The 14,087-nt window shown below is 46.8% G+C and overlaps 1 protein-coding gene across 1 annotated transcript in view; it reads left to right on the top strand.

The window, feature by feature from the left end:
* Positions 1 to 12,101: 12,101 nt before the first annotated feature.
* Positions 12,102 to 14,087, top strand: part of LOC121536897 (zinc finger MYM-type protein 2-like) — a 53,020-nt gene continuing 51,034 nt past the window's right edge. Inside the window, exon 1 of the mRNA XM_041844532.2 lies at positions 12,102 to 12,400. The gene's annotated coding sequence lies outside the window, so the exon portion shown is untranslated. The remainder of the gene's footprint in view (positions 12,401 to 14,087) is intronic.

Below are 14,087 nucleotides of genomic sequence, written 5' to 3'. Positions count from 1 at the left end.
GCAAAGGGTTTGAATACTTATGTAATTAAGGTATTTCTGTTTTTTATTTGCACAAATGTCTAAAAACCTGTTTTCGCTTTGTCATTATGGGGTATTGTGTGTGGTCCTCTGTAGCTCAATTGGTAGAGCATGGCGCTTGTACCGCCAGAGTAGTGGGTTTGATGCCCGGGACCACCCATACGTAAAATTGTATGCGCACATGACTGTAAGTCGCTTTGGATAAAAGCGTCTGCTAAATGGCATATTATTAGATTGATGAGGATTTTTATTTATTTAATCCATTTTAGAATAAGGCTGTAACGTAACAAAATGTGGAAAAAGGGAAGGGGTCTGAATACTTTCCGAATGCACTGTATCTACCTCAATTACGTCGTACCCCTTCACATCGACTCGGTACTGGTACCCCTTGTGTATATATAGCCAAGTTATCGTTACTCATTGTGTATTGTATTACTTTTGTTATTACATGTTTTACTTTTCTATTATTTCTCTATTTTCTTTCTCTCTGCATTTTTGGGAAGGGCCTGTAAGCGTTTCACTGTTAGTCCACACCTGTTGTTTACGAAGCATGTGACGAATAAAGTTAGATTGAGTTAGTGTCGGATTCTTTGGACCAATCTAATGCTTTGCCCAATTATACAATTACAAAAAAAACTATACAATTTTGAGTTTATGCATTTTGCCTTTCTGGCAACGACATGCCATTGTTGACATACAATAGATATGGGATAAACATTTATTAATGATAATCTACTGTAATATTGCTGTCCTTGTTTTATTTGATGTGGGAATTCATTTGTGAGAATTCCTTCTGCCTTAACCACATTATTGAATTAATTTCCCCTTTTTTGTCAACTGCTGTTCAAACTGTGGCATTGAATATAAAAAAGGCTGAAATTCACCTGTCACGCCCTGGCTCTGGGGACTCTTATATGTTGAGCCAGGGTGTTAGTTTATATGTGTAGTGTCTATGTTTTGTTTTCTATGTGTTCTTTTCTAGATTGTGTGTTTCTGTGTTGGCCGGGGGTGGTTCCCAATCGGAGGCAGCTGTGTCTTGTTGTCTCTGATTGGGAACCATACCACTGAAAACACTGCTACTCCTACTGCTCTCTCCTCGTCTGACCATGTGTTCTCGCATACCCCGAGAGCATCTGGTCAGCGGGGTGGTGGCACAGGAATCCTCATCTCTCCCAAGTGGACATTCTCAATTTTTCCCCTAACCCATCTGTCTATCTCCTCATTTGAATTCCATGCTGTCACAGTCACTAGCCCATTTAAGCTTAATATCCTTGTCATCTATCGCCCTCCAGGTTCCCTTGGAGAGTTCATCAATGAGCTTGACGCCTTGATAAGTTCCTTTCCTGAGGATGGCTCACCCCTCACAGTTTTGGGGGATTTCAACCTCCCTACGTCTACATTTGACTCATTTCTCTCTGCCTCCTTCTTTCCACTCCTCTCCTCTTTTGACCTCACCCTCTCACCGTCCCCCCTACTCACAAGGCAGGCAATACGCTTGACCTCATCTTTACTAGATGCTGTTCTTCTACTAATCTCACTGCAACTCTCCTCCATGTCTCCGACCACTACTTTGTATCCTTTTCTCTCTCGCTCTCCTCCAACACTACTCACTCTGCCCCTACACAGATGGTAATGCGCCGCCGCAACCTTCGCTCTCTCTCTCCCGCTACTCTCTCCTCTTCCATCCTATCATCTCTTCCCTCTGCTCAATCCTTCTCCCTCCAATCTCCTGATTCTGCCTCCTCAACCCTCCTCTCCTCCCTTTCTGCATCCTTTGACTCTCTATGTCCCCTATCCTCCCGGTCGGCTCGGTCCTCCCCTCCAGCTCCGTGGCTTGATGACTCATTGCGAGCTCACAGAACAGAGCTCCGGGCAGCTGAGCGGAAATGGAAGAAAACTAGACTCCCTGCGGACCTGGCATCTTTTCACTCCCTCCTCTCTACATTTTCTTCATCTGTTTCTGCTACTAAGGCCACTTTCTACCACTCTAAATTCCAAGCATCTGCCTCTAACCCTAGGAAGCTCTTTGCCACATTCTCCTCCCTGCTGAATCCTCCTCCTCCCCCCCCCCCCTCCTCCCTCTCTGTGGATGACTTCGTCAACCACTTTGAAAAGAAGGTTGACGACATCCGATCCTCGTTTGTTAAGTCAAATGACACTGCTGGTCCTGCTCACACTGCCCTATGCTTTGACTTCTTTCTCCCCTCTCTCTCCAGATAAAATCTTGCGACTTGTGACTGCAGGCCGCCCAACAACCTGCCCGCTTGACCCTATCCCCTCCTCTCTTCTCCAGACCATCTCCGGTGACCTTCTCCCCTACCTCACCTCGCTGATCAACTCATCCTTGACCGCTGGCTATGTCCCTTCCGTCTTCAAGAGAGCGAGAGTTGCACCCCTTCTCAAAAAACCAACACTCGATCCCTCTGATGTCAACAACTACAGACCAGTATTCTTTCCAAAACTATTGAGCGTGCCGTCTTTAGCCAACTCTCTTGCTATCTCTCTCAGAATGACCTTCTTGATCCAAACCAGTCAGGTTTCAGGACTGGTGATTCAACTGAGACTGCTCTTCTCTGTGTCACGGAGGCTCTCCGCACTGCTAAAGCTAACTCTCTCTCCTCTGCTCTTGTCCTTCTAGACCTGTCTGCTGCCTTTGATACTGTGAACCATCAGATCCTCCTCTCCACCCTCTCCGAGCTGGGCATCTCCGGCGCGGCTCACTCTTGGATTGCGTCCTACCTGACCGGTCGCTCCTACCAAGTGGCGTGGCGAAGCTGTCTCCGCACCACGTGCTCTCACCACTGGTGTCCCCCAGGGCTCAGTTCTAGGCCCTCTCCTATTCTCGCTATACACCAAGTCACTTGGCTCTGTCATATCCTCACATGGCCTCTCCTATCATTGCTACGCTGACGATACACAACTAATCTTCTCCTTTCCCCCTTCTGATAACCAGGTGGCGAATCGCATCTCTGCATGTCTGGCAGACATATCAGTATGGATGACGGATCACCACCTCAAGCTGAACCTTGGCAAGACGGAGCTGCTCTTCTTCCCGGGGAAGGACTGCCCGTTCCATGATCTCGCCATCACGGTTGACAACTCCGTTGTATCCTCCTCCCAGAGTGCGAAGAGCCTTGGCGTGACCCTGGACAACACCCTGTCGTTCTCCGCTAACATCAAGGCGGTGACCCGATCCTGTAGGTTCATGCTCTACAACATTCGGAGAGTACGACCCTGCCTTACACAGGAAGCGGCACAGGTCCTAATCCAGGCACTTGTCATCTCCCGTCTGGATTACTGCAACTCGCTGTTGGCTGGGCTCCCTGCCTGTGCCATTAAACCCCTACTCATCCAGAATGCCGCAGCCCGTCTGGTGTTCAACCTTCCCAAGTTCTCTCATGTCACCCCCCTCCTCCGCACACTCCACTGGCTTCCAGTTGAAGCTCGCATCTGTTACAAGACCATGGTGCTTGCCTATGGAGCTGTGAGGGGAACGGCACCTCCGTACCTTCAGGCTCTGATCAGTCCCTACACCCAAACGAGGGCATTGCGTTCATCCACCTCTGGCCTGCTGGCTCCCTTCCTCTGCGGAAGCATAGTTCCCGCTCAGCCCAGTCAAAACTGTTCGCTGCTCTGGCACCCCAATGGTGGAACAAGCTCCCTCACGACGCCAGGACAGCGGAGTCACTCACCACCTTCCGGAGACATTTGAAACCCCACCTCTTTAAGGAATACCTGGGATAGGATAAAGTAATCCTTCTACCCCCCCAAAATAAAACATTTAAATTTTAAAATTTTAAAAAATTATCCCACTGGCTATAGGGTGAATGCACCAATTTGTAAGTCGCTCTGGATAAGAGCGTCTGCTAAATGACGTAAATGTATAAATGTATACTTAGGCAGCCTGTTGTGCACTTGTCTTTTGTGGGATCTTGTTCCGTGTAGGTTTGTGTTTATGACCGAGGACTTCACGTTTCGTTTTGTTATTGTTATAGTACTCAATAAAAGATGTACGCATTTCACGCTGCGCCTTGGTCCACTCATTACGACGATCGTGACAGAAGATCCCACCATAACAGGACCAAGCAGCGTGTCCAGGAGCAGACAGCCTGGACTTGGGAGGAAATCCAGGCCGGAATGGATCGCCGTCCGTGGGAGGAGACGGTGGAGGCGCGCCATAGAGAGGAGCAGCGGCGCCAACCGTGCCGACGTCGGACACGCAAAAGGCAACCCCAAGACATTTTGGGGGGGGGGCACACGGCATGGACGACGGGGCTGCTGGAGGCAGCTACAGGGCGAGTTTGTGGATTAGGAGAGGAGGCCACCGGGTTTGGGGGGCTGGAAGGGAGGTTGGCGGAGCCTAGAGGAAGAGCAGAGCCAACTCCCCGTACTCAGGCTAGGCAGCGTGAGACTGGGCAGGTTCCGAGGTATGCGGAGCTGCGTACTGTGCCGCGAGTGGTCCGGCACAGTCCTGTACGTCCTGTGCTAGCACCACGCACGTGTCGTGCTAAGGTGGGCATGCAGCCAGGACGGAGTGGCCTCCAGTACCCCTCCTCGGTCCCGGATATCCTGCGGCAGTGCCACGTGCTGTAGTGCCAGTACGAGTACACAGCCCTGTACATCCTGTGCTGATGCCTCACACAGAGTGTGTAAAAATAGGCATTCAGCCAGGACAGGTTGTGTCAGCTCTTCGCTCCAGACCTCCAGTCCGTCTCCACAGCCCGGTCCGGCCTGTTCCTGTTCCCCGCACCAAGCCTGTGGTGCGCGTCGCCAGCCCGGCCCGGCCTGTTCCTGCTCCCCGCACCAAGCCTGTGGTGCGCGTCGCCAGCCCGGCCCGGCCTGTTCCTGCCCCTCGCACCAAGCCTGTGGTGCGCGTCGTCAGCCCGGCCCGGCCTGTTCCTGCCCCTCGCACCAAGCCTGTGGTGCGCGTCGCCAGCCCGGCCCGGCCTGTTCCTGCCCCTCGCACCAAGCCTGTGGTGCGCGTCGCCAGCCCGGCCCGGCCTGTTCCTGCTCCCCGCACCAAGCCTGTGGTGCACGTCGCCAGCCCGGCCCGGCCTGTTCCTGCCCCTCGCACCAAGCCTGTGGTGCGCGTCGCCAGCCCGGCCCGGCCTGTTCCTGCCCCTCGCACCAAGCCTGTGGTGCGCGTCGCCAGCCCGGCCCGGCCTGTTCCTGCTCCCCGCACCAAGCCAGTGGTGCGCGTCGTCAGCCCGGTCCGGCCCGTTCCTGCTCCCCGCACCAAGCCAGTGGTGCGCGTCATCAGCCCGGTCCGACCCGTTCCTGCTCCCCGCACCAAGCCAGTGGTGCGCGTCGGCAGCCCGGTCCGGCCCGTCCCTGCTCCCCGCACCAAGCCTGTGGTGCGCGTCGTCAGTCCGGCACAGCCCGTGCCTGTTTCACCGGTGCCTGGTCAATCCGCTCCACCAATGTCCAGTCCAGCTCCAGCCAGCGGGACCAGACCAGGGGCGCTACGGGGGGGTAGTTAGAGGGTGGTGGTCACGCCCGGAGCCGGATCCGCCTCCGAGGCGGAATGCCCACCCGGCCCCTCCCCTGTTGGGTTTAGTTGGCGCGGTCGCAGTCCGCGCCTTTGGGGGGGGGGGTACTCTCACGCCCTGGCTCTGGGGACTCTTATATGTTGAGCCAGGGTGTTAGTTTATATGTGTAGTGTCTATGTTTTGTTTTCTATGTGTTCTTTTCTAGATCGTGTGTTTCTGTGTTGGCCGGGGGTGGTTCCCAATCGGAGGCAGCTGTGTCTTGTTGTCTCTGATTGGGAACCATACTTAGGCAGCCTGTTGTGCACTTGTCTTTTGTGGGATCTTGTTCCGTGTAGGTTTGTGTTTATGACCGAGGACTTCACGTTTCGTTTTGTTGTTTTGTTATTGTTATAGTACTCAATAAAAGATGTACGCATTTCACGCTGTGCCTTGGTCCACTCATTACGACGATCGTGACATCACCAAGGATACCTACCCATCTGTAGTTTATTCTGAATATACAGTTGAAGTCGGAAGTTTACGTACACTTAGGTTGGAGTCATTAAAACTTGTTTTTCAACCACTCCACAAATGTATTGTTAACAAACTATAGTTTTGGCAAGTCGTTTAGGACATCTACTTTGTGCATGACACAAGTAATTTTTCCCAAAATTTTTACAGACAGATTATTTCACTTATAATTCACTGTATCACAATTCCAGTGGGTCAGAAGTTTACATACACTAAGTTGACTGTGCCTTTAAACAGCTTGGAAAATTCCATCATTTGAGTCAATTGGAGGTGTACCTGTGGATGTATTTCAAGGCCTACCTTCAAACTCAGTACCTCTTTGCTTGATATCATGGGAAAATCGAAAGAAATCAGCCAAGACCTCAGAAAAAAATTTGTAGACCTCCACAAGTCTGGTTCATCCTTGGGAGGAATTTCCAAACGCCTGAAGGTTCATCTGTACAAACAATAGTACGCAAGTATAAACACCATGGGACCACGCAGCCGTCATACCGCTCAGGAAGGAGACGTGTTCTGTCTCCTAGAGATTAACATACTTTGGTGCGTAAAGTGCAAATCAATCCCAGAACAACAGCAAAGGACCTTGTGAAGATGCTGGAGGAAACAGGTACAAAAGTATCTATATCCACAGTAAAATGAGTCCTATATCGACATAACCTGAAAGGCCGCTCAGCAAGGAAGAAGCTACTGCTCCAAAACCGCCATAAAAAAGACAGACTACGGTTTGCAACTGCACATGGGGACAAAGATTGTACTTTTTGGAGAAATGTCCTCTGGTCTGATTAAACAAAAATAGAACTGTTTGGCCATAATGACCATCATTATGTTTGGAGGAAAAAGGGGGACGCTTCCAAGCCGAAGAACACCATCCCAACCGTGAAGCACGGGGGTGGCAGCATCATGCTGTGGGAGTGCTTTGCTGCAGGAGGGACTGGTGCACTTCACAAAATAGATGGCATCATGAGGAAGGAAAATTATGTGGATATATTGAAGCAACATCTCAAGACATCAGTCAGGAAGTTAAAGCTTGGTCGCAAATGGGTCTTCCAATTGGACAATGACCCCAAGCATACTTCCAAAGTTATGGAAAATGGCTTAAGGACAACAAAGTTGTCAGGGGTGCTGAAGGTGGGTGTGGTGCAGGAATCAAGCGCAGGACGCAGAAGCTAAGTCCAAAAGACTTTAGTGAGTTATTCACGTAGTAAACGAGCACAATCAGCCCGGAGGCGAAATAAAGGCGCACACAGGCGTCAAACAAAAGGCGCACTAACATGTGCGAAAACCTCTCCAAACAACGGAGGGAAGTACGTAGCTCAGAACACCAAAACAGAAGAGCAATCACACACAACACCATACACACACAACGAGAACTAAATAGGACACTAATGAGGACTAACTAGACACAGGTGTACAACATCAAGACAAAACCAAACGAACATGAAACATAGATCGGTGGCAGCTAGTACTCCGGGGACGACGACCGCCGAAACCTGCCCGAACAAGGAGGAGGAGCAGCCTCGGCCGAAACCGTGACAAAAGTCAAGGTATTGGAGTGGCCATCACAAAGCCCTGACCTCAATCCTATAGAAAATTTGTGGGCAGAACTGAAAAAGCGTGTGTGAGCAAGGAGGCCTACAAACCTGACTCAGTTACACCAGCTCTGTCAGGAGGAAAGGGCCAAAATTCACCCAACTTATTTTGGGAAGCTTGTGGAAGGCGAAACATTTGACCCAAGTTAAACAATTTAACGGCAACGCTACCAAATACTAATTGAGTGTATGTAAACTTCTGACCCACTAGGAATGTGATGAAAGAAATAAAAGCTGAAATAAATCATTCTCTCTACTATTATTTTGACTTTTCACATTCTTAAAATAAAGTGGTGATCCTAACTGACCTAAGACAGAGAATTTTTACTAGGATTAAATGTCAGGAATTGTGAAAAACTGAGTTTAAATGTATTTGGCTGAGGTGTATGTAAACTTACGACTTCAACTGTATGTCCTTATGTAAGTTGATTACATTACTGGCCTGTCAACATTTTCCAGACATCGTCTTTGTTGAATGTCGATACATTCTGTTTGACTTCAAACAGTGCCTTTTTACAAGAATCTGCATATGAAATCTGTAACCCATGCATAATACTGAAGACTGTAGGCCTAGTTCAAGAAAATAGTGCGGTTTTATTTCTGTCTATGCTGTCTGCCGGTTTGTTGATAATTATTTTCACTCCTCTGTGTGTGTGTTCTTCTTCTGACCCTGCTGCAGTCTGATACCCCTGACACATTGAGGCTATGTCTGTGCCTATGATAAATAAAGTGTACATATGTTTCCATATAAAATAATTTCATTTTTTAAGATTATTGATAAATGACTAAATGCAATGGGAATTTAAGGTGTTTTGAAGAGTTCACAAAGGTAGCTTCAAGCTGTCAGAGAAACAGGATAACAATGTTCTCCTTTATTTCCTGAATGGCAAGTCGCCAATAGAAAGACTCTAAACATGAGAAGACTAGTTTCTGTTTCCCTCACACAAAGGAAAGATCATACCATTATGTACACAGTTGGTATATCTGGATGAAATCTCATCCAATCTCACCCAACGCCATGGCATGGAAGCAGAAAAGAGTAGTGCCTTAGGAAGCCATGCACTTGTTGTATTTTGGTGACTAGTTTATCAATGTACCCCCCTAGTAATGTTAAATCCATCCTGTCTAATCAAGTGTCATCTGAATGCTGAGCAGGGTCCTATTCAGTCAGGTGACATGTTCAATCAGAATGTTGCTGATAGAAATGTAATGTATAGAGTTGACACAGGATTCTATATCCTATTCGAATGACACAAAATCATATTTTCTACACAATATATTTATATCTGAACGTCTTGTACCGTTTCAATATCCTGTACAGGCCCCTGGACGGTCCTTTATCTTAACATCATCAGCGGAGAGTCCTTTGAGGAAGAACAAAATAGCTGGAGTGAATTGAGTGACAGTTGCAAGACTCAGAGTGCTATGGTCCAATCTCTCCCCTTCTTGTGCACTCGTTCACTTCCCCTCATAGATTAAAAAGAAATGGACTAAGAAGTATGGTAGAAACTCCTTCTGGCTCATTCTTACACCAATCCAATGCTTTTAAATCCATGAGGAGGAATGATCAAGTGCACACTTTGGGGAGAAGAGTAAAAAGCTGAAATGCAGTATTTTGAAACAAGGTGGCTGTCCCTGCTTGTGTGGAAGTTTTTAGAATGCAAATCCTGTTGATGAACTACACAAGCCAGATTACATCACAATCTTGACCAACCATTCAAGTCTGTGTTGCCCATTTGTTGCAATAGAATTGGAGCGACTGCAAAAAAGGACACGTGCTTGTGAATGGTTTGGAATTAGGTTATATATACACCATACACCCATGTACAGTGGGGAGAACAAGTATTTGATACACTGCCGATTTTGCAGGTTTTCCTACTTACAAAGCATGTAGAGGTCTGTAATTTTTATCATATGTACACTTCAACTGTGAGAGACGAAATCCAGAAAATCACAATGTATGATTTTTAAGTAATTAATTTGCATTTTATTGCATGACATAAGTATTTGATCACCTACCAACCAGTAAGAATTCTGGCTCTCACAGACCTGTTCGTTTTTCTTTAAGAAGCCCTCCTGTTTTCCACTCATTACCTGTATTAACTGCACCTGTTTGAACTCGTTACCTGTATAAAAGACACCTGTCCACACACTAAATCAAACAGACTCCAACCTCTCCACAATGGCCAAGACCAGAGAGCTGTGTAAGGACATCAGGGATAAAATTGTAGACCTGCACAAGGCTGGGATGGGCTACAATACAATAGGCAAGCAGCTTGGTGAGAAGGCAACAACTGTTGGCGCAATTATTAGAAAATGGAAGAAGTTCAAGATGACGGTCAATCACCCTCGGTCTGGGGCTCCATGCAAGATCTCACCTCGTGGGGCATCAATGATCATGAGGAAGGTGAGGGATCAGCCCAGAACTACACAGCAGGACCTGGTCAATGACCTGAAGAGAGCTGGGACCACAGTCTCAAAGAAAACAATTAGTGACACACTACGCTGTCATGGATTAAAATCCTGCAGCGCACGCAAGGTCCCCCTGCTCAAGCCAGCGCATGTCCAGGCTTGTCTGAAGTTTGCCAATGACCATCTGGATGATCCAGAGGAGGAATGGGAGAAGGTCATGTGGTCTGTTGAGACAAAAATATAGCTTTTTGGTCTAAACTCCACTCGCCGTGTTTGGAGGAAGAAGAAGGATGAGTACAACCCCAAGAACACCATCCCAACCGTGAAGCATGGAGGTGGAAACCATTCTTTGGGGATGCTTTTCTGCAAAGGGGACAGGACGACTGCACCGTATTGAGGGGAGGATGGATGGGGCCATGTATCACGAGATCTTGGCCAACAACCTCCTTCCCTCAGTAAGAGCATTGAAGATGGGTCGTGGCTGGGTCTTCCAGCATAACAACGACCCGAAACACACAGCCAGGGCAACTAAGGAGTGGCTCCGTAAGAAGCATCTAAAGGTCCTGGAGTGGCCTAGCCAATCTCCAGACCTGAACCCAATAGAACATCTTTGGAGGGAGCTGAAAGTCCGTATTGCCCAGCAACAGCCCCGAAACCTGAAAGATCTGGAGAAGGTCTGTATGGAGGAGTGGGCCAAAATCCTTGCTGCAGTGTGTGCAAACCTGGTCAAGACCTACAGGAAACGTATGATATCTGTAATTGCAAACAAAGGTTTCTGTACCAAATATTAAGTTCTGCTTTTCTGATGTATCAAATACTTATGTCATGCAATAAAATGCAAATTAATTACTTAAAAATCATACAATGTGATTTTCTGGATTTTTGTTTTAGATTCCGTCTCTCACAGTTGAAGTGTACCTATGATAAAAATTACAGACCTCTAGGTGCTTTGTAAGTAGGAAAACCTGCAAAATCGGCAGTGTATCAAATACTTGTTCTCCCCACTGTACATCTATAGAGTATTTTTTAAATAGGTCCATCAAATCTCTATTGATAATGTATATCTAGTAATGGCCTATTGACTATAAAGGGTCATAATTGTATAATAAGCACTGATTTAGGATGCGCTTGTGTGACCAACTTTTTTTTAACGTTACGTATTAATAAGGTTTGGAGCTAGGTCAGAGCAAGCTGATCCTGAATCATTCAGTACATGAGCAAACTTTGACAGATATTGCCGTTATAGCATCATCACCATGAATGTTATGTCCTTGGGTCGTCTTAATTCGGTAAGTTTGCAGATGTAGGTTATTATTTTTTATTAGCCCATACTTGACTCAGGACCACATTTTAACTCAAGCAAACACACCTGATCCGCCATTTTCAGACGCCCTCTAGTCCTGTGTACATTGTATAAAAGGTGCCCTGTGCTCTCTCTCTCAACATGTGAGGATGGTCCCACACCGTTGCAAGATGGTTCCGAAATTGTTGTAGAGAACATTGTTTTGGCTACCGTACAGCTCAATGAGCACAGACACTGACCAAAGTGTAAAGAGGATGGTTTGAATAAATTCATAGGATATTTTTGAGCAACCAGATGTTCAAGAGTATATGACTCGGTTTTTCATATCTCCCCATATGCTACAACATTTCAAGGGTGTCGTTTGACATAATTTTCAACCGTTTAAACATGTATTTTATTCATGAAACATTTGACATATCGTATTCTTATATTGGAAAAGTATGATGTAATGCATTGAACCACCGGTAGGTAGACGTGTGTTAGACCTGAACGCAACCGTGACCGAGTGAATGATGATTGGATCTCACTAGTGTGGTCAATGCGACCTCGATTGCGGTCCAACCGTAAACACGCCAGATGGCAAAGTAAAATGCTTAGTCATTGCCACATTCATTATGCGGATGGTTTATGGTAAAGTGCAGCTATTTATATATGAGTTTCAGGTAGATGAATTATTCGAGACCAATTTAATTGTCAACAGCACCACTTCTGATTGAACATTGTGCGCTTGCGCGACGATGAAAAAACAGAAGGATTCCGTTGGCAGTATACTACGCGCGGACTAGAACGTCTTTACCAGAGACGGAAGAGAAATCGAGACATTTCATAGGTTCCTTTTTTCTGGTTCATATACAGTCAGTGACCTAAGTAGATCAGACCCAGCTGCTATCGCATTGGTGCCTATGGGAGAGCCACCCCTTAAGTAGCCCGGAACTCTGGCCATTTTTCTCAATTGTAAACGGCCTTTATGGGATATCTTCATTTATCCACCATCTCTGGTCTTTACATTGGGGCGCATGCGTTCCCCGATTTATGTCAAGGCACAAAAGTGGCGCTATATCGTTTCAAGCTCTACTCGGGTAAGAATTTCAGATACTTTTGATTGAAATGTTACGGTTAGTTAGTCAAAGTTTCAGCAACTAGGTATATGTCCATGGGCTCCCTTGAGTCTCCTGCTATGCTATAAAGTCAACATTTTTACCCCGCTTGAGATTTCCTCCCCCTCTCTGCCGTGGCAGGGTACTAGCTATATTGCCTCCGCTTTCTCGTATTGTTTCGCTCGCTCTCTAATGGCGGACGTGAGGCAGTGCTGCTTGCTGACGGAAGGGGGGCAAATTTTTGCCCCTGCCTTGTTAAAAATGTTCAGTTACCCCCTCAGGTTTGGATTGTGTTGTAAAAATGACATACTGAGATTACATATGTTTTTAGGTCTGTCAACTATTTTATTGACACAAACAGGGCAGTTTTTAGATATGTAACACTATAGCGCCCCCTTTCGGGTGGCAACTGAACGTGTCTTTTTTGTGATTGCCCCGGGTAGTCTCTGGGGCAATTAAACGTTTACATTACACAGGTATCACAAAAACAAGACATTTGTTTTGGTTTTCAGACAGTGTTGTGAAAACAAGTAATGTCCACTGAATAATAATGTGTGTTAGCATCTGAGCACGGTGATTTTTTTTTCTTCTAGCTAGCGATGTAGCCTATCATCACACTGACATTTGAAGCAGGGTTGCGAGGGTACTGTAGAAACGTGAATAATACGTTGCTCTGTAGGATTTTTGTTGCTTATGCGACTAAACATCACATGGGTCACGAATAGTCGCGAATAACTTGGGATATTTTTTTCTGTAATAACAATAGCGCAGTCTCGTTGGCTCTCCCTCCAGTTCGCCGCTAATCCATTCCGTGGAAGGCCGGGGTAGCAGGGGTGGGAACGGAACTGAACCACGTTTTGTGGTCCTCAAGTTAGCTCACAGACCCAATCTCTCCCGCTCGTCTGTTCGTCAGAGCGGCTTATCGGGTATCAATGAATTATATTTGTCATCGGTCTATTGTCCACCTAAAATTTTGGAACATTCGCTCTAAGTTTTCTAAATAAAAATGATAGCAGGGCGGGTTGACATCGTAATCCGGTTGCCTTGAGTGGAGCCGGAGGAGCTGTGGTCCTCGCGATGGAACGGAGGTTTTACCCAGTTTGTGTAGTCAAAGGCACGGCCTGATGGGGAGAGAGGGAGAGCTTTGGGCCATATGTGGTAGGCTTTTTCATGTACTGAGTCACATCATTAGGGATCATTAGTAGCCCTAAACATGGGTCTTGATGGCAAGAAATTATATAAATGATATGAGTTGCATTCGCAGTCTAGCAGCAGGAATAAAATAGTTAGTAATTTGGCATATTCAGGTGTCTGGTAGCTGCTTCACTGTGCATCACGCATCAGTCATAAACAGTGGCTTGAGCATTATATAATATGACCAAATGGTAATTATGTTGAGCGCAGAAGAGTACCAGGGACCACCCGGGGTATGATGATGGCATGGGCATGTGCTTGTCGTAATTACATCATACCTAAGTCACTCTCCATGATCTAATGACAATTATGCCGTTTTAGCTGTATGCTGTGTTGCCAGTTTGCAGATAATGTATGACATTGTGGCCTGTGTACAGTCTGTGTAATGCAGTGCTTCAGTGTTCAGTTCGAATCCCGAATGTCTCTAACCACACCTCTGTTATGAGGGTAGAGGCATCATCTGATTAGTCTTGTT

This window comes from Coregonus clupeaformis, chromosome 23 (genome assembly GCF_020615455.1).
Source record: "Coregonus clupeaformis isolate EN_2021a chromosome 23, ASM2061545v1, whole genome shotgun sequence".
NCBI lineage: Eukaryota > Metazoa > Chordata > Actinopteri > Salmoniformes > Salmonidae > Coregonus > Coregonus clupeaformis.
This window is presented reverse-complemented; position numbering and strand designations above follow the sequence as displayed.